The sequence below is a fragment of the Pleurodeles waltl genome, chromosome 10 (assembly GCF_031143425.1).
Source record: "Pleurodeles waltl isolate 20211129_DDA chromosome 10, aPleWal1.hap1.20221129, whole genome shotgun sequence".
NCBI lineage: Eukaryota > Metazoa > Chordata > Amphibia > Caudata > Salamandridae > Pleurodeles > Pleurodeles waltl.
Window position 1 is genome coordinate 326,962,805 of NC_090449.1, and position 18,766 is coordinate 326,981,570.

The following is an 18,766-nucleotide window of genomic DNA, read 5'->3' on the forward strand; positions in this document are numbered from 1 at the left end:
TGCCTAAATGCCTGAAACCAGAGCCTGTGAAAGCATCACACAGAGCACACTGAAAGCAAGCAGGAAGGAAGCCAAGGCATGGTGATCCTTTTTTTCTCCTGAGGCTAAAAATATTTTGCACAACAATGCTTTGAGTGGAATGAGGAATCTTCAAGCTTTGTGTATTTTGAGTAAAATTTGTGTGTTTTCTGCTAAAAAGGGTGTGTTGGGGATTTGGACCCGGACACCAACGAGCGAGGGCACAGAAGCACCACTGCTTAGACCCTGCTCCTAGGGTTGAGGGCAGAGAGTGGGCGAATACATCGCAAGGCAAGAAAATGCACATGGTTCTCTCTTCTGCAATATGACTAGAGTCATTTCCATGGTCATCATCGAACATGACATAAAACGCCTCTATCCTTTAGACCTTTTGGCCCATAATTACAAGAGGATGACTGAGTGAGATGCTCTGCCAAATTTGGCAGCCTCGCACTCAGTCATTTTCAAAATGCAGGGAAGCGCCGTATTTAGTAGAATACAGCGCACCCCTGTGCTTCCCTCTGCGCCAGCTCTAAATTAGCTGCCGAGCGCCAACGCAGCCATCCTTGCGCCATGGTACAAGGATGGCTGCGTTGAGGGGGAAATTGTTTTTGTTCAGGAAGGCACACCTTCCTGCACAACAGAAATCTTCAGTGGCGATATGTTCGTGCAGCACACATAGAAAGAGCAAAAATGAGGAGAAATGAAAACATTTCTGCTCGTTTCTCCACTATAACGACACCCATTGTATGGCGCTTGGATTTTGGCGCTGCCACAGATTTACAAAAACTCGTAAAACTGGAGCAGCATCAAAATGCTATGGTGTTGCAGTGGCCCACCCAGAGCAACGCCCATTGCACGCCCCTTCCAGGGAAAGGGCTGCGTGTGAAGGGGCCGTATTTACAAGGTGGTGTTAAGCCACAAAACGTGGTTGAACGGCGTCTTGTAAATACGGCACAGTACATAGTGCCACCGGGGCGTCACTAAAGATGATGTGCCGGTGGCGATAGGGCCTTGTAAGTCTGGCCCTTTCTTTGCTCAAGGTGTATGTTCTTGGTAAAGGTAGGAAAGGCATTTTCGCTCTCATACCTTCCTTCGCTGGCTTGACCACAGTAGGCCCAGGCTTCAATGGAAAGGTCAAAAAGGGAGCAACTGACTGCCGTAAGGTGTATCGTCTTCTCTTGGTGAGTTGAGACCGATGCCCTTGGAGCGTAGTACCTCACGATGGTGAGGGATAGACACAGCCTCTTTAATTTCAATTTACCTGTCAGGTGAGGTGGTAAATGCAAATAATGTGATAAAGCACAGCAACTTGCTGTTTCTGCCTGGCCTCGAACCAGGGACCTTTCGCGTGTAAGGCGAACGTGATAACCACTACACTACAGAAACAGACATGCCTGCTTACTTGCTTCATGTGGCTATGCATTGGACTGGAACCACTGCACTGGAAACAGACACACCTGCTTTCTTTATGTGGCTATGCTTTGGACTGGAATGCAAGGACTAAGGGACAATATTCATGACGCTCAAAGCTGAGCCTTTCTGACAGGATCTCTTCCTTTGGAAGAAAGGAACTGGGATCACTTTCATTCCAAGAGGTGATTTCAAAACCAGCCCTGCAATTACTTTGGAGAAGCACTGTGCATTTCATGTTCCAACGAGAAGTGCTGCTCCAACACAAAAAAGCAGTTAGAAAGAAATCCCGCACTCCTTCATCATGCCGAACTGCCTCGACACCAGTAGAAAGCATGCAATGCATTCCACCATGGCATCTTACAAGAGTGGAAAGCAGAAATACTCCTGTTTAAAAACAGATCGAACCTATGAAGGCACGGGCTCTTCCGGGATTTGAACCCGGGACCTCTCACACCCAAAGCGAGAATCATACCCCTAGACCAACGAGCCTGCTGCTGCAAAAGCCTTTCAAACATCTTCTGAAGTGTCTTTGTGAAAAAGCAGGGCCACTTGGAGACTCTCCTTCTAAGCGTGCCATAGCAATTGATGTTTTGTGCCAAGGGTTTTTTTTTTGCCTCTAGCAAGGCAAGAGGTAGTCAAGAAGCCCTATGCTAGCAAGCTGAACTGTGGCGCTGATGAGAAAAGCAGACCCTTTCTGGTAGTTGTACGCCTCCGCAGGACCTGGGCCCTTGCACCGTAGACTTCCAGACCAGAAGCACTGAAGGGCCTGCCATCTCTTGCGCCTGAGCCAGAGGAGCATGCCTCTTGTATTCAAGCACACTTGCTCGCTCAGGGCTCGATCAGGCGAGATTTATATGAGTGCCTCACAGGCCTGAAACACTCACCTGGGAGACGCTGGGTGGCTGAATTCTCAGAATGGCCTTCGATAGGAAAATCACCTCCTTTCCTCCCGACTCATTTCAGAATTGGGTGAAAATCGCAAGACAGTGTTCAGGGGTGCATGGGTACTGCCTACTCCCAGCTGCCTCTCTGTCTTCTTCATGTTAATTTCAAGTCACAAGGAGGGACCATTGCCATTCTGCTCCGCCCACCTAACCAGGAAACCCAGGTTGAGCTTGTCTGCCTGTTGTTGTTGCAGGGGCAGTGCCTTCTCTGCCCAAAAGTGGCAGGAGAGCCTCACTTCAAACGATGGAATCAACTGCTTAAGTAGAAACCAGCATGGTAGTTACAGTGATAAGGTGCAGCTCTAACAGAAGGCGTGACTGAGATGCCCCTTCCAGAAATACATGGAATGCTGATTGAGGGCCCAGCCGGAGGGTTGGTGGATTTCTTTTAATATGCTACAGCAGCTTGCAAAGATAGTGTTGTGGGGAGCTGGCTGTGCAAGCAGAGGAAGATTTAAGGGCAGAAAATAGACCTATCAGAAGTGCGATATGAACCCACAACTACATGAGCAAACCAGGATGCTTAGCTTAACTGAAGATCAAGCTCTCTTGAGGCTGCCGCCTTAGACCACTCGGCCATCCTGACAGCTGAGTCTGTGTTTAGGTCTGACTCCTCAGTCTGCACTTGTCGATGCTGCCGCTTGCAATGTTCCTATCAAGGTGACAGGTTTAAAGGCCCCACAATATAACATGGTCAAGAAAAAAAAAAGAAAAAAACAGAATAAGAAACCAGGCACATGCACGACTACGCAAAGATGCAGATAACTTTTTACCGGCCTGCAATAGTAATACAAGTTTTACACAGGTCACAAGTTTTTAAAGGCCATCCCTGAGTGAGACTAAGCTTTTAGGGAGCAAACACAAAAGCAGACACTGCCCATTGTTTCTGCCCGGTCTCGAACCGTGGACCTTTCGCGTGTTAGGCGAACGTGATAACCACTACACTACAGAAACAAGCATGAGGGCTTGACTGAAGGAGCAAAATTCCCCTCATATGTTTGCCCGATTGCCTTTATACTTGATCAGCAGTTGCTCGCAAAGCGAGGAGTAAGTGTGAAAATTGCAGCGTTGTCAGCCAGCAAGCGTACACTCAGATGTACTGAAAAGTCACAGCTGCGGGTAGAGACAAATATCTGATGCCTAAATGCCTGAAACCAGAGCCTGTGAAAGCATCACACAGAGCACACTGAAAGCAAGCAGGAAGGAAGCCAAGGCATGGTGATCCTTTTTTTCTCCTGAGGCTAAAAATATTTTGCACAACAATGCTTTGAGTGGAATGAGGAATCTTCAAGCTTTGTGTATTTTGAGTAAAATTTGTGTGTTTTCTGCTAAAAAGGGTGTGTTGGGGATTTGGACCCGGACACCAACGAGCGAGGGCACAGAAGCACCACTGCTCAGACCCTGCTCCTAGGGTTGAGGGCAGAGAGTGGGCGAATACATCGCAAGGCAAGAAAATGCACATGGTTCTCTCTTCTGCAATATGACTAGAGTCATTTCCATGGTCGTCATCGAACATGACATAAAACGCCTCTATCCTTTAGACCTTTTGGCCCATAATTACAAGAGGATGACTGAGTGAGACGCTCTGCCAAATTTGGCAGCCTCGCACTCAGTCATTTTCAAAATGCAGGGAAGCGCCGTATTTAGTAGAATACAGCGCACCCCTGTGCTTCCCTCTACGCCAGCTCTAAATTAGCTGCTGAGCGCCAACGCAGCCATCCTTGCGCCATGGTACAAGGATGGCTGCGTTGAGGGGGAAATTGTTTTTGTTCAGGAAGGCACACCTTCCTGCACAACAGAAATCTTCAGTGGCGATATGTTCGTGCAGCACACATAGAAAGAGCAAAAATGAGGAGAAATGAAAACATTTCTGCTCGTTTCTCCACTATAACGACACCCATTGTATGGCGCTTGGATTTTGGCGCTGCCACAGATTTACAAAAACTCGTAAAACTGGAGCAGCATCAAAATGCTATGGTGTTGCAGTGGCCCACCCAGAGCAACGCCCATTGCACGCCCCTTCCAGGGAAAGTGCTGCGTGTGAAGGGGCCGTATTTACAAGGTGGTGTTAAGCCACAAAACGTGGTTGAACGGCGTCTTGTAAATACGGCACAGTACATAGTGCCACCGGGGCGTCACTAAAGATGATGTGCCGGTGGCGATAGGGCCTTGTAAGTCTGGCCCTTTCTTTGCTCAAGGTGTATGTTCTTGGTAAAGGTAGGAAAGGCATTTTCGCTCTCATACCTTCCTTCGCTGGCTTGACCACAGTAGGCCCAGGCTTCAATGGAAAGGTCAAAAAGGGAGCAACTGACTGCCGTAAGGTGTATCGTCTTCTCTTGGTGAGTTGAGACCGATGCCCTTGGAGCGTAGTACCTCACGATGGTGAGGGATAGACACAGCCTCTTTAATTTCAATTTACCTGTCAGGTGAGGTGGTAAATGCAAATAATGTGATAAAGCACAGCAACTTGCTGTTTCTGCCTGGCCTCGAACCAGGGACCTTTCGCGTGTAAGGCGAACGTGATAACCACTACACTACAGAAACAGACATGCCTGCTTACTTGCTTCATGTGGCTATGCATTGGACTGGAACCACTGCACTGGAAACAGACACACCTGCTTTCTTTATGTGGCTATGCTTTGGACTGGAATGCAAGGACTAAGGGACAATATTCATGACGCTCAAAGCTGAGCCTTTCTGACAGGATCTCTTCCTTTGGAAGAAAGGAACTGGGATCACTTTCATTCCAAGAGGTGATTTCAAAACCAGCCCTGCAATTACTTTGGAGAAGCACTGTGCATTTCATGTTCCAACGAGAAGTGCTGCTCCAACACAAAAAAGCAGTTAGAAAGAAATCCCGCACTCCTTCATCATGCCGAACTGCCTCGACACCAGTAGAAAGCATGCAATGCATTCCACCATGGCATCTTACAAGAGTGGAAAGCAGAAATACTCCTGTTTAAAAACAGATCGAACCTATGAAGGCACGGGCTCTTCCGGGATTTGAACCCGGGACCTCTCACACCCAAAGCGAGAATCATACCCCTAGACCAACGAGCCTGCTGCTGCAAAAGCCTTTCAAACATCTTCTGAAGTGTCTTTGTGAAAAAGCAGGGCCACTTGGAGACTCTCCTTCTAAGCGTGCCATAGCAATTGATGTTTTGTGCCAAGGGGTTTTTTTTTGCCTCTAGCAAGGCAAGAGGTAGTCAAGAAGCCCTATGCTAGCAAGCTGAACTGTGGCGCTGATGAGAAAAGCAGACCCTTTCTGGTAGTTGTACGCCTCCGCAGGACCTGGGCCCTTGCACCGTAGACTTCCAGACCAGAAGCACTGAAGGGCCTGCCATCTCTTGCGCCTGAGCCAGAGGAGCATGCCTCTTGTATTCAAGCACACTTGCTCGCTCAGGGCTCGATCAGGCGAGATTTATATGAGTGCCTCACAGGCCTGAAACACTCACCTGGGAGACGCTGGGTGGCTGAATTCTCAGAATGGCCTTCGATAGGAAAATCACCTCCTTTCCTCCCGACTCATTTCAGAATTGGGTGAAAATCGCAAGACAGTGTTCAGGGGTGCATGGGTACTGCCTACTCCCAGCTGCCTCTCTGTCTTCTTCATGTTAATTTCAAGTCACAAGGAGGGACCATTGCCATTCTGCTCCGCCCACCTAACCAGGAAACCCAGGTTGAGCTTGTCTGCCTGTTGTTGTTGCAGGGGCAGTGCCTTCTCTGCCCAAAAGTGGCAGGAGAGCCTCACTTCAAACGATGGAATCAACTGCTTAAGTAGAAACCAGCATGGTAGTTACAGTGATAAGGTGCAGCTCTAACAGAAGGCGTGACTGAGATGCCCCTTCCAGAAATACATGGAATGCTGATTGAGGGCCCAGCCGGAGGGTTGGTGGATTTCTTTTAATATGCTACAGCAGCTTGCAAAGATAGTGTTGTGGGGAGCTGGCTGTGCAAGCAGAGGAAGATTTAAGGGCAGAAAATAGACCTATCAGAAGTGCGATATGAACCCACAACTACATGAGCAAACCAGGATGCTTAGCTTAACTGAAGATCAAGCTCTCTTGAGGCTGCCGCCTTAGACCACTCGACCATCCTGACAGCTGAGTCTGTGTTTAGGTCTGACTCCTCAGTCTGCACTTGTCGATGCTGCCGCTTGCAATGTTCCTATCAAGGTGACAGGTTTAAAGGCCCAACAATATAACATGGCCAAGAAAAAAAAAAGTAAAAAACAGAATAAGAAACCAGGCACATGCACGACTACGCAAAGATGCAGATAACTTTTTACCGGCCTGCAATAGTAATACAAGTTTTACACAGGTCACAAGTTTTTAAAGGCCATCCCTGAGTGAGACTAAGCTTTTAGGGAGCAAACACAAAAGCAGACACTGCCCATTGTTTCTGCCCGGTCTCGAACCGGGGACCTTTCGCGTGTTAGGCGAACGTGATAACCACTACACTACAGAAACAAGCATGAGGGCTTGACTGAAGGAGCAAAATTCCCCTCATATGTTTGCCCGATTGCCTCTATACTTGATCAGCAGTTGCTCGCAAAGCGAGGAGTAAGTGTGAAAATTGCAGCGTTGTCAGCCAGCAAGCGTACACTCAGATGTACTGAAAAGTCACAGCTGCGGGTAGAGACAAATATCTGATGCCTAAATGCCTGAAACCAGAGCCTGTGAAAGCATCACACAGAGCACACTGAAAGCAAGCAGGAAGGAAGCCAAGGCATGGTGATCCTTTTTTTCTCCTGAGGCTAAAAATATTTTGCACAACAATGCTTTGAGTGGAATGAGGAATCTTCAAGCTTTGTGTATTTTGAGTAAAATTTGTGTGTTTTCTGCTAAAAAGGGTGTGTTGGGGATTTGGACCCGGACACCAACGAGCGAGGGCACAGAAGCACCACTGCTCAGACCCTGCTCCTAGGGTTGAGGGCAGAGAGTGGGCGAATACATCGCAAGGCAAGAAAATGCACATGGTTCTCTCTTCTGCAATATGACTAGAGTCATTTCCATGGTCGTCATCGAACATGACATAAAACGCCTCTATCCTTTAGACCTTTTGGCCCATAATTACAAGAGGATGACTGAGTGAGACGCTCTGCCAAATTTGGCAGCCTCGCACTCAGTCATTTTCAAAATGCAGGGAAGCGCCGTATTTAGTAGAATACAGCGCAACCCTGTGCTTCCCTCTGCGCCAGCTCTAAATTAGCTGCCGAGCACCAACGCAGCCATCCTTGCGCCATGGTACAAGGATGGCTGCGTGGAGGGGGAAATTGTTTTTGTTCAGGAAGGCACACCTTCCTGCACAACAGAAATCTTCAGTGGCGATATGTTCGTGCAGCACACATAGAAAGAGCAAAAATGAGGAGAAATTAAAACATTTCTGCTCGTTTCTCCACTATAACGACACCCATTGTATGGCGCTTGGTTTTTGGCGCTGCCACAGATTTACAAAAACTCGTAAAACTGGAGCAGCATCAAAATGCTATGGTGTTGCAGTGGCCCACCCAGAGCAACGCCCATTGCACGCCCCTTCCAGGGAAAGGGCTGCGTGTGAAGGGGCCGTATTTACAAGGTGGTGTTAAGCCACAAAACGTGGTTGAACGGCGTCTTGTAAATACGGCACAGTACATAGTGCCACCGGGGCGTCACTAAAGATGATGTGCCGGTGGCGATAGGGCCTTGTAAGTCTGGCCCTTTCTTTGCTCAAGGTGTATGTTCTTGGTGAAGGTAGGAAAGCCATTTTCGCTCTCATACCTTCCTTCCTTGGCTGGCTTGACCACAGTAGGCCCAGGCTTCAATGGAAAGGTAAAAAAGGGAGCAACTGACTGCCGTAAGGTGTATCGTCTTCTCTTGGTGAGTTGAGACCGATGCCCTTGGAGCGTAGTACCTCACGATGGTGAGGGATAGACACAGCCTCTTTAATTTCAATTTACCTGTCAGGTGAGGTGGTAAATGCAAATAATGTGATAAAGCACAGCAACTTGCTGTTTCTGCCTGGCCTCGAACCAGGGACCTTTCGCGTGTAAGGCGAACGTGATAACCACTACACTACAGAAACAGACATGCCTGCTTACTTGCTTCATGTGGCTATGCATTGGACTGGAACCACTGCACTGGAAACAGACACACCTGCTTTCTTTATGTGGCTATGCTTTGGACTGGAATGCAAGGACTAAGGGACAATATTCATGACGCTCAAAGCTGAGCCTTTCTGACAGGATCTCTTCCTTTGGAAGAAAGGAACTGGGATCACTTTCATTCCAAGAGGTGATTTCAAAACCAGCCCTGCAATTACTTTGGAGAAGCACTGTGCATTTCATGTTCCAACGAGAAGTGCTGCTCCAACACAAAAACGCAGTTAGAAAGAAATCCCGCACTCCTTCATCATGCCGAACTGCCTCGACACCAGTAGAAAGCATGCAATGCATTCCACCATGGCATCTTACAAGAGTGGAAAGCAGAAATACTCCTGTTTAAAAACAGATCGAACCTATGAAGGCACGGGCTCGTCCGGGATTTGAACCCGGGACCTCTCACACCCAAAGCGAGAATCATACCCCTAGACCAACGAGCCTGCTGCTGCAAAAGCCTTTCAAACATCTTCTGAAGTGTCTTTGTGAAAAAGCAGGGCCACTTGGAGACTCTCCTTCTAAGCGTGCCATAGCAATTGATGTTTTGTGCCAAGGGTTTTTTTTTTGCCTCTAGCAAGGCAAGAGGTAGTCAAGAAGCCCTATGCTAGCAAGCTGAACTGTGGCGCTGATGAGAAAAGCAGACCCTTTCTGGTAGTTGTACGCCTCCGCAGGACCTGGGCCCTTGCACCGTAGACTTCCAGACCAGAAGCACTGAAGGGCCTGCCATCTCTTGCGCCTGAGCCAGAGGAGCATGCCTCTTGTATTCAAGCACACTTGCTCGCTCAGTGCTCGATTAAGCTCGATCAGGCGAGATTTATATGAGTGCCTCACAGGCCTGAAACACTCACCTGGGAGACGCGGGGTGGCTGAATTCCCAGAATGGCCTTCGATAGGAAAATCACCTCCTTTCCTCCCGACTCATTTCAGAATTGGGTGAAAATCGCAAGACAGTGTTCAGGGGTGCATGGGTACTGCCTACTCCCAGCTGCCTCTCTGTCTTCTTCATGTTAATTTCAAGTCACAAGGAGGGACCATTGCCATTCTGCTCCGCCCACCTAACCAGGAAACCCAGGTTGAGCTTGTCTGCCTGTTGTTGTTGCAGGGGCAGTGCCTTCTTTGCCCAAAAGTGGCAGGAGAGCCTCACTTCAAACGATGGAATCAACTGCTTAAGTAGAAACCAGCATGGTAGTTACAGTGATAAGGTGCAGCTCTAACAGAAGGCGTGACTGAGATGCCCCTTCCAGAAATACATGGAATGCTGATTGAGGGCCCAGCCGGAGGGTTGGTGGATTTCTTTTCATATGCTACAGCAGCTTGCAAAGATAGTGTTGTGGGGAGCTGGCTGTGCAAGCAGAGGAAGATTTAAGGGCAGAAAATAGACCTATCAGAAGTGCGATATGAACCCACAACTACATGAGCAAACCAGGATGCTTAGCTTAACTGAAGATCAAGCTCTCTTGAGGCTGCCGCCTTAGACCACTCGGCCATCCTGACAGCTGAGTCTGTGTTTAGGTCTGACTCCTCAGTCTGCACTTGTCGATGCTGCCGCTTGCAATGTTCCTATCAAGGTGACAGGTTTAAAGGCCCCACAATATAACATGGTCAAGAAAAAAAAAAGTAAAAAACAGAATAAGAAACCAGGCACATGCACGACTACGCAAAGATGCAGATAACTTTTTACCGGCCTGCAATAGTAATACAAGTTTTACACAGGTCACAAGTTTTTAAAGGCCATCCCTGAGTGAGACTAAGCTTTTAGGGAGCAAACACAAAAGCAGACACTGCCCATTGTTTCTGCCCGGTCTCGAACCGGGGACCTTTCGCGTGTTAGGCGAACGTGATAACCACTACACTACAGAAACAAGCATGAGGGCTTGACTGAAGGAGCAAAATTCCCCTCATATGTTTGCCCGATTGCCTCTATACTTGATCAGCAGTTGCTCGCAAAGCGAGGAGTAAGTGTGAAAATTGCAGCGTTGTCAGCCAGCAAGCGTACACTCAGATGTACTGAAAAGTCACAGCTGCGGGTAGAGAGAAATATCTGATGCCTAAATGCCTGAAACCAGAGCCTGTGAAAGCATCACACAGAGCACACTGAAAGCAAGCAGGAAGGAAGCCAAGGCATGGTGATCCTTTTTTTCTCCTGAGGCTAAAAATATTTTGCACAACAATGCTTTGAGTGGAATGAGGAATCTTCAAGCTTTGTGTATTTTGAGTAAAATTTGTGTGTTTTCTGCTAAAAAGGGTGTGTTGGGGATTTGGACCCGGACACCAACGAGCGAGGGCACAGAAGCACCACTGCTCAGACCCTGCTCCTAGGGTTGAGGGCAGAGAGTGGGCGAATACATCGCAAGGCAAGAAAATGCACATGGTTCTCTCTTCTGCAATATGACTAGAGTCATTTCCATGGTCGTCATCGAACATGACATAAAACGCCTCTATCCTTTAGACCTTTTGGCCCATAATTACAAGAGGATGACTGAGTGAGACGCTCTGCCAAATTTGGCAGCCTCGCACTCAGTCATTTTCAAAATGCAGGGAAGCGCCGTATTTAGTAGAATACAGCGCACCCCTGTGCTTCCCTCTGCGCCAGCTCTAAATTAGCTGCCGAGCGCCAACGCAGCCATCCTTGCGCCATGGTACAAGGATGGCTGCGTTGAGGGGGAAATTGTTTTTGTTCAGGAAGGCACACCTTCCTGCACAACAGAAATCTTCAGTGGCGATATGTTCGTGCAGCACACATAGAAAGAGCAAAAATGAGGAGAAATGAAAACATTTCTGCTCGTTTCTCCACTATAACGACACCCATTGTATGGCGCTTGGATTTTGGCGCTGCCACAGATTTACAAAAACTCGTAAAACTGGAGCAGCATCAAAATGCTATGGTGTTGCAGTGGCCCACCCAGAGCAACGCCCATTGCACGCCCCTTCCAGGGAAAGGGCTGCGTGTGAAGGGGCCGTATTTACAAGGTGGTGTTAAGCCACAAAACGTGGTTGAACGGCGTCTTGTAAATACGGCACAGTACATAGTGCCACCGGGGCGTCACTAAAGATGATGTGCCGGTGGCGATAGGGCCTTGTAAGTCTGGCCCTTTCTTTGCTCAAGGTGTATGTTCTTGGTGAAGGTAGGAAAGGCATTTTCGCTCTCATACCTTCCTTCGCTGGCTTGACCACAGTAGGCCCAGGCTTCAATGGAAAGGTCAAAAAGGGAGCAACTGACTGCCGTAAGGTGTATCGTCTTCTCTTGGTGAGTTGAGACCGATGCCCTTGGAGCGTAGTACCTCACGATGGTGAGGGATAGACACAGCCTCTTTAATTTCAATTTACCTGTCAGGTGAGGTGGTAAATGCAAATAATGTGATAAAGCACAGCAACTTGCTGTTTCTGCCTGGCCTCGAACCAGGGACCTTTCGCGTGTAAGGCGAACGTGATAACCACTACACTACAGAAACAGACATGCCTGCTTACTTGCTTCATGTGGCTATGCATTGGACTGGAACCACTGCACTGGAAACAGACACACCTGCTTTCTTTAAGTGGCTATGCTTTGGAATGGAATGCAAGGACTAAGGGACAATATTCATGACGCTCAAAGCTGAGCCTTTCTGACAGGATCTCTTCCTTTGGAAGAAAGGAACTGGGATCACTTTCATTCCAAGAGGTGATTTCAAAACCAGCCCTGCAATTACTTTGGAGAAGCACTGTGCATTTCATGTTCCAACGAGAAGTGCTGCTCCAACACAAAAAAGCAGTTAGAAAGAAATCCCGCACTCCTTCATCATGCCGAACTGCCTCGACACCAGTAGAAAGCATGCAATGCATTCCACCATGGCATCTTACAAGAGTGGAAAGCAGAAATACTCCTGTTTAAAAACAGATCGAACCTATGAAGGCACGGGCTCTTCCGGGATTTGAACCCGGGACCTCTCACACCCAAAGCGAGAATCATACCCCTAGACCAACGAGCCTGCTGCTGCAAAAGCCTTTCAAACATCTTCTGAAGTGTCTTTGTGAAAAAGCGGGGCCACTTGGAGACTCTCCTTCTAAGCGTGCCATAGCAATTGATGTTTTGTGCCAAGGTTTTTTTTTTTGCCTCTAGCAAGGCAAGAGGTAGTCAAGAAGCCCTATGCTAGCAAGCTGAACTGTGGCACTGATGAGAAAAGCAGACCCTTTCTGGTAGTTGTACGCCTCCGCAGGACCTGGGCCCTTGCACCGTAGACTTCCAGACCAGAAGCACTGAAGGGCCTGCCATCTCTTGCGCCTGAGCCAGAGGAGCATGCCTCTTGTATTCAAGCACACTTGCTCGCTCAGGGCTCGATCAGGCGAGATTTATATGAGTGCCTCACAGGCCTGAAACACTCACCTGGGAGACGCTGGGTGGCTGAATTCTCAGAATGGCCTTCGATAGGAAAATCACCTCCTTTCCTCCCGACTCATTTCAGAATTGGGTGAAAATCGCAAGACAGTGTTCAGGGGTGCATGGGTACTGCCTACTCCCAGCTGCCTCTCTGTCTTCTTCATGTTAATTTCAAGTCACAAGGAGGGACCATTGCCATTCTGCTCCGCCCACCTAACCAGGAAACCCAGGTTGAGCTTGTCTGCCTGTTGTTGTTGCAGGGGCAGTGCCTTCTCTGCCCAAAAGTGGCAGGAGAGCCTCACTTCAAACGATGGAATCAACTGCTTAAGTAGAAACCAGCATGGTAGTTACAGTGATAAGGTGCAGCTCTAACAGAAGGCGTGACTGAGATGCCCCTTCCAGAAATACATGGAATGCTGATTGAGGGCCCAGCCGGAGGGTTGGTGGATTTCTTTTAATATGCTACAGCAGCTTGCAAAGATAGTGTTGTGGGGAGCTGGCTGTGCAAGCAGAGGAAGATTTAAGGGCAGAAAATAGACCTATCAGAAGTGCGATATGAACCCACAACTACATGAGCAAACCAGGATGCTTAGCTTAACTGAAGATCAAGCTCTCTTGAGGCTGCCGCCTTAGACCACTCGACCATCCTGACAGCTGAGTCTGTGTTTAGGTCTGACTCCTCAGTCTGCACTTGTCGATGCTGCCGCTTGCAATGTTCCTATCAAGGTGACAGGTTTAAAGGCCCAACAATATAACATGGCCAAGAAAAAAAAAAGTAAAAAACAGAATAAGAAACCAGGCACATGCACGACTACGCAAAGATGCAGATAACTTTTTACCGGCCTGCAATAGTAATACAAGTTTTACACAGGTCACAAGTTTTTAAAGGCCATCCCTGAGTGAGACTAAGCTTTTAGGGAGCAAACACAAAAGCAGACACTGCCCATTGTTTCTGCCCGGTCTCGAACCGGGGACCTTTCGCGTGTTAGGCGAACGTGATAACCACTACACTACAGAAACAAGCATGAGGGCTTGACTGAAGGAGCAAAATTCCCCTCATATGTTTGCCCGATTGCCTCTATACTTGATCAGCAGTTGCTCGCAAAGCGAGGAGTAAGTATGAAAATTGCAGCGTTGTCAGCCAGCAAGCGTACACTCAGATGTACTGAAAAGTCACAGCTGCGGGTAGAGACAAATATCTGATGCCTAAATGCCTGAAACCAGAGCCTGTGAAAGCATCACACAGAGCACACTGAAAGCAAGCAGGAAGGAAGCCAAGGCATGGTGATCCTTTTTTTCTCCTGAGGCTAAAAATATTTTGCACAACAATGCTTTGAGTGGAATGAGGAATATTCAAGCTTTGTGTATTTTGAGTAAAATTTGTGTGTTTTCTGCTAAAAAGGGTGTGTTGGGGATTTGGACCCGGACACCAACGAGCGAGGGCACAGAAGCACCACTGCTCAGACCCTGCTCCTAGGGTTGAGGGCAGAGAGTGGGCGAATACATCGCAAGGCAAGAAAATGCACATGGTTCTCTCTTCTGCAATATGACTAGAGTCATTTCCATGGTCGTCATCGAACATGACATAAAACGCCTCTATCCTTTAGACCTTTTGGCCCATAATTACAAGAGGATGACTGAGTGAGACGCTCTGCCAAATTTGGCAGCCTCGCACTCAGTCATTTTCAAAATGCAGGGAAGCGCCGTATTTAGTAGAATACAGCGCAACCCTGTGCTTCCCTCTGCGCCAGCTCTAAATTAGCTGCCGAGCACCAACGCAGCCATCCTTGCGCCATGGTACAAGGATGGCTGCGTGGAGGGGGAAATTGTTTTTGTTCAGGAAGGCACACCTTCCTGCACAACAGAAATCTTCAGTGGCGATATGTTCGTGCAGCACACATAGAAAGAGCAAAAATGAGGAGAAATTAAAACATTTCTGCTCGTTTCTCCACTATAACGACACCCATTGTATGGCGCTTGGTTTTTGGCGCTGCCACAGATTTACAAAAACTCGTAAAACTGGAGCAGCATCAAAATGCTATGGTGTTGCAGTGGCCCACCCAGAGCAACGCCCATTGCACGCCCCTTCCAGGGAAAGGGCTGCGTGTGAAGGGGCCGTATTTACAAGGTGGTGTTAAGCCACAAAACGTGGTTGAACGGCGTCTTGTAAATACGGCACAGTACATAGTGCCACCGGGGCGTCACTAAAGATGATGTGCCGGTGGCGATAGGGCCTTGTAAGTCTGGCCCTTTCTTTGCTCAAGGTGTATGTTCTTGGTGAAGGTAGGAAAGCCATTTTCGCTCTCATACCTTCCTTCCTTGGCTGGCTTGACCACAGTAGGCCCAGGCTTCAATGGAAAGGTAAAAAAGGGAGCAACTGACTGCCGTAAGGTGTATCGTCTTCTCTTGGTGAGTTGAGACCGATGCCCTTGGAGCGTAGTACCTCACGATGGTGAGGGATAGACACAGCCTCTTTAATTTCAATTTACCTGTCAGGTGAGGTGGTAAATGCAAATAATGTGATAAAGCACAGCAACTTGCTGTTTCTGCCTGGCCTCGAACCAGGGACCTTTCGCGTGTAAGGCGAACATGATAACCACTACACTACAGAAACAGACATGCCTGCTTACTTGCTTCATGTGGCTATGCATTGGACTGGAACCACTGCACTGGAAACAGACACACCTGCTTTCTTTATGTGGCTATGCTTTGGACTGGAATGCAAGGACTAAGGGACAATATTCATGACGCTCAAAGCTGAGCCTTTCTGACAGGATCTCTTCCTTTGGAAGAAAGGAACTGGGATCACTTTCATTCCAAGAGGTGATTTCAAAACCAGCCCTGCAATTACTTTGGAGAAGCACTGTGCATTTCATGTTCCAACGAGAAGTGCTGCTCCAACACAAAAAAGCAGTTAGAAAGAAATCCCGCACTCCTTCATCATGCCGAACTGCCTCGACACCAGTAGAAAGCATGCAATGCATTCCACCATGGCATCTTACAAGAGTGGAAAGCAGAAATACTCCTGTTTAAAAACAGATCGAACCTATGAAGGCACGGGCTCGTCCGGGATTTGAACCCGGGACCTCTCACACCCAAAGCGAGAATCATACCCCTAGACCAACGAGCCTGCTGCTGCAAAAGCCTTTCAAACATCTTCTGAAGTGTCTTTGTGAAAAAGCAGGGCCACTTGGAGACTCTCCTTCTAAGCGTGCCATAGCAATTGATGTTTTGTGCCAAGGGTTTTTTTTTTGCCTCTAGCAAGGCAAGAGGTAGTCAAGAAGCCCTATGCTAGCAAGCTGAACTGTGGCGCTGATGAGAAAAGCAGACCCTTTCTGGTAGTTGTACGCCTCCGCAGGACCTGGGCCCTTGCACCGTAGACTTACAGACCAGAAGCACTGAAGGGCCTGCCATCTCTTGCGCCTGAGCCAGAGAAGCATGCCTCTTGTATTCAAGCACACTTGCTCGCTCAGTGCTCGATTAGGCTCGATCAGGCGAGATTTATATGAGTGCCTCACAGGCCTGAAACACTCACCTGGGAGACGCGGGTGGCTGAATTCCCAGAATGGCCTTCGATAGGAAAATCACCTCCTTTCCTCCCGACTCATTTCAGAATTGGGTGAAAATCGCAAGACAGTGTTCAGGGGTGCATGGGTACTGCCTACTCCCAGCTGCCTCTCTGTCTTCTTCATGTTAATTTCAAGTCACAAGGAGGGACCATTGCCATTCTGCTCCGCCCACCTAACCAGGAAACCCAGGTTGAGCTTGTCTGCCTGTTGTTGTTGCAGGGGCAGTGCCTTCTTTGCCCAAAAGTGGCAGGAGAGCCTCACTTCAAACGATGGAATCAACTGCTTAAGTAGAAACCAGCATGGAAGTTACAGTGATAAGGTGCAGCTCTAACAGAAGGCGTGACTGAGATGCCCCTTCCAGAAATACATGGAATGCTGATTGAGGGCCCAGCCGGAGGGTTGGTGGATTTCTTTTCATATGCTACAGCAGCTTGCAAAGATAGTGTTGTGGGGAGCTGGCTGTGCAAGCAGAGGAAGATTTAAGGGTAGAAAATAGACCTATCAGAAGTGCGATATGAACCCACAACTACATGAGCAAACCAGGATGCTTAGCTTAATTGAAGATCAAGCTCTCTTGAGGCTGCCGCCTTAGACCACTCGGCCATCCTGACAGCTGAGTCTGTGTTTAGGTCTGACTCCTCAGTCTGCACTTGTCGATGCTGCCGCTTGCAATGTTCCTGTCAAGGTGACAGGTTTAAAGGCCCCACAATATAACATGGTCAAGAAAAAAAAAAGTAAAAAACAGAATAAGAAACCAGGCACATGCACGACTACGCCAAGATGCAGATAACTTTTTACCGGCCTGCAATAGTAATACAAGTTTTACACAGGTCACAAGTTTTTAAAGGCCATCCCTGAGTGAGACTAAGCTTTTAGGGAGCAAACACAAAAGCAGACACTGCCCATTGTTTCTGCCCGGTCTCGAACCGGGGACCTTTCGTGTGTTAGGCGAACGTGATAACCACTACACTACAGAAACAAGCATGAGGGTTTGACTGAAGGAGCAAAATTCCCCTCATATGTTTGCCCGATTGCCTCTATACTTGATCAGCAGTTGCTCGCAAAGCGAGGAGTAAGTGTGAAAATTGCAGCGTTGTCAGCCAGCAAGCGTACACTCAGATGTACTGAAAAGTCACAGCTGCGGGTAGAGACAAATATCTGATGCCTAAATGCCTGAAACCAGAGCCTGTGAAAGCATCACACAGAGCACACTGAAAGCAAGCAGGAAGGAAGCCAAGGCATGGTGATCCTTTTTTTCTCCTGTGGCTAAAAATATTTTGCACAACAATGCTTTGAGTGGAATGAGGAATCTTCAAGCTTTGTGTATTTTGAGTAAAATTTGTGTGTTTTCTGCTAAAAAGGGTGTGTTGGGGATTTGGACCCGGATACCAACGAGCGAGGGCACAGAAGCACCACTGCTCAGACCCTGCTCCTAGGGTTGAGGGCAGAGAGTGGGCGAATACATCGCAAGGCAAGAAAATGCACATGGTTCTCTCTTCTGCAATATGACTAGAGTCATTTCCATGGTCATCATCGAACATGACATAAAACGCCTCTATCCTTTAGACCTTTTGGCCCATAATTACAAGAGGATGACTGAGTGAGACGCTCTGCCAAATTTGGCAGCCTCGCACTCAGTCATTTTCAAAATGCAGGGAAGCGCCGTATTTAGTAGAATACAGCGCACCCCTGTGCTTCCCTCTGCGCCAGCTCTAAATTAGCTGCCGAGCGCCAACGCAGCCATCCTTGCGCCATGGTACAAGGATGGCTGCGTGGAGGGGGAAATTGTTTTTGTTCAGGAAGGCACACCTTCCTGCACAACAGAAATCTTCAGTGGCGATATGTTCGTGCAGCACACATAGAAAGAGCAAAAATGAGGAGAAATGAAAACATTTCTGCTCGTTTCTCCACTATAACGACACCCATTGTATGGCGCTTGGATTTTGGCGCTGCCACAGATTTACAAAAACTCGTAAAACTGGAGCAGCATCAAAATGCTATGGTGTTGCAGTGGCCCACCCAGAGCAACGCCCATTGCACGCCCCTTCCAGGGAAAGGGCTGCGTGTGAAGGGGCCGTATTTACAAGGTGGTGTTAAGCCACAAAACGTGGTTGAACGGCGTCTTGTAAATACGGCACAGTACATAGTGCCACCGGGGCGTCACTAAAGATGATGTGCCGGTGGCGATAGGGCCTTGTAAGTCTGGCCCTTTCTTTGCTCAAGGTGTATGTTCTTGGTGAAGGTAGGAAAGGCATTTTCGCTCTCATACCTTCCTTCGCTGGCTTGACCACAGTAGGCCCAGGCTTCAATGGAAAGGTCAAAAAGG

General features: G+C 48.2%; 12 non-coding genes across 12 annotated transcripts; all 12 read right to left on the reverse strand.

Annotated features, from left to right (window-relative positions):
- Window positions 1-1,334: 1,334 nt before the first annotated feature.
- Window positions 1,335-1,407, reverse strand: TRNAV-UAC (transfer RNA valine (anticodon UAC)). The gene has a single exon. It is a non-coding gene; the product is annotated as a tRNA-Val (tRNA).
- Window positions 1,408-3,259: 1,852 nt separating this feature from the next.
- TRNAV-AAC (transfer RNA valine (anticodon AAC)) lies at window positions 3,260-3,332 on the reverse strand. The gene has a single exon. It is a non-coding gene; the product is annotated as a tRNA-Val (tRNA).
- Window positions 3,333-4,849: 1,517 nt separating this feature from the next.
- On the reverse strand, window positions 4,850-4,922 carry TRNAV-UAC (transfer RNA valine (anticodon UAC)). The gene has a single exon. It is a non-coding gene; the product is annotated as a tRNA-Val (tRNA).
- Window positions 4,923-6,774: 1,852 nt separating this feature from the next.
- On the reverse strand, window positions 6,775-6,847 carry TRNAV-AAC (transfer RNA valine (anticodon AAC)). The gene has a single exon. It is a non-coding gene; the product is annotated as a tRNA-Val (tRNA).
- Window positions 6,848-8,368: 1,521 nt separating this feature from the next.
- TRNAV-UAC (transfer RNA valine (anticodon UAC)) lies at window positions 8,369-8,441 on the reverse strand. The gene has a single exon. It is a non-coding gene; the product is annotated as a tRNA-Val (tRNA).
- Window positions 8,442-8,885: 444 nt separating this feature from the next.
- TRNAP-UGG (transfer RNA proline (anticodon UGG)) lies at window positions 8,886-8,957 on the reverse strand. Its single transcript has one exon. It is a non-coding gene; the product is annotated as a tRNA-Pro (tRNA).
- A 1,346-nt stretch (window positions 8,958-10,303) lies between these two features.
- On the reverse strand, window positions 10,304-10,376 carry TRNAV-AAC (transfer RNA valine (anticodon AAC)). Its single transcript has one exon. It is a non-coding gene; the product is annotated as a tRNA-Val (tRNA).
- Window positions 10,377-11,893: 1,517 nt separating this feature from the next.
- Window positions 11,894-11,966, reverse strand: TRNAV-UAC (transfer RNA valine (anticodon UAC)). The gene has a single exon. It is a non-coding gene; the product is annotated as a tRNA-Val (tRNA).
- A 1,852-nt stretch (window positions 11,967-13,818) lies between these two features.
- Window positions 13,819-13,891, reverse strand: TRNAV-AAC (transfer RNA valine (anticodon AAC)). The gene has a single exon. It is a non-coding gene; the product is annotated as a tRNA-Val (tRNA).
- Window positions 13,892-15,412: 1,521 nt separating this feature from the next.
- TRNAV-UAC (transfer RNA valine (anticodon UAC)) lies at window positions 15,413-15,485 on the reverse strand. Its single transcript has one exon. It is a non-coding gene; the product is annotated as a tRNA-Val (tRNA).
- A 444-nt stretch (window positions 15,486-15,929) lies between these two features.
- TRNAP-UGG (transfer RNA proline (anticodon UGG)) lies at window positions 15,930-16,001 on the reverse strand. Its single transcript has one exon. It is a non-coding gene; the product is annotated as a tRNA-Pro (tRNA).
- A 1,345-nt stretch (window positions 16,002-17,346) lies between these two features.
- TRNAV-AAC (transfer RNA valine (anticodon AAC)) lies at window positions 17,347-17,419 on the reverse strand. The gene has a single exon. It is a non-coding gene; the product is annotated as a tRNA-Val (tRNA).
- Window positions 17,420-18,766: the final 1,347 nt, after the last annotated feature.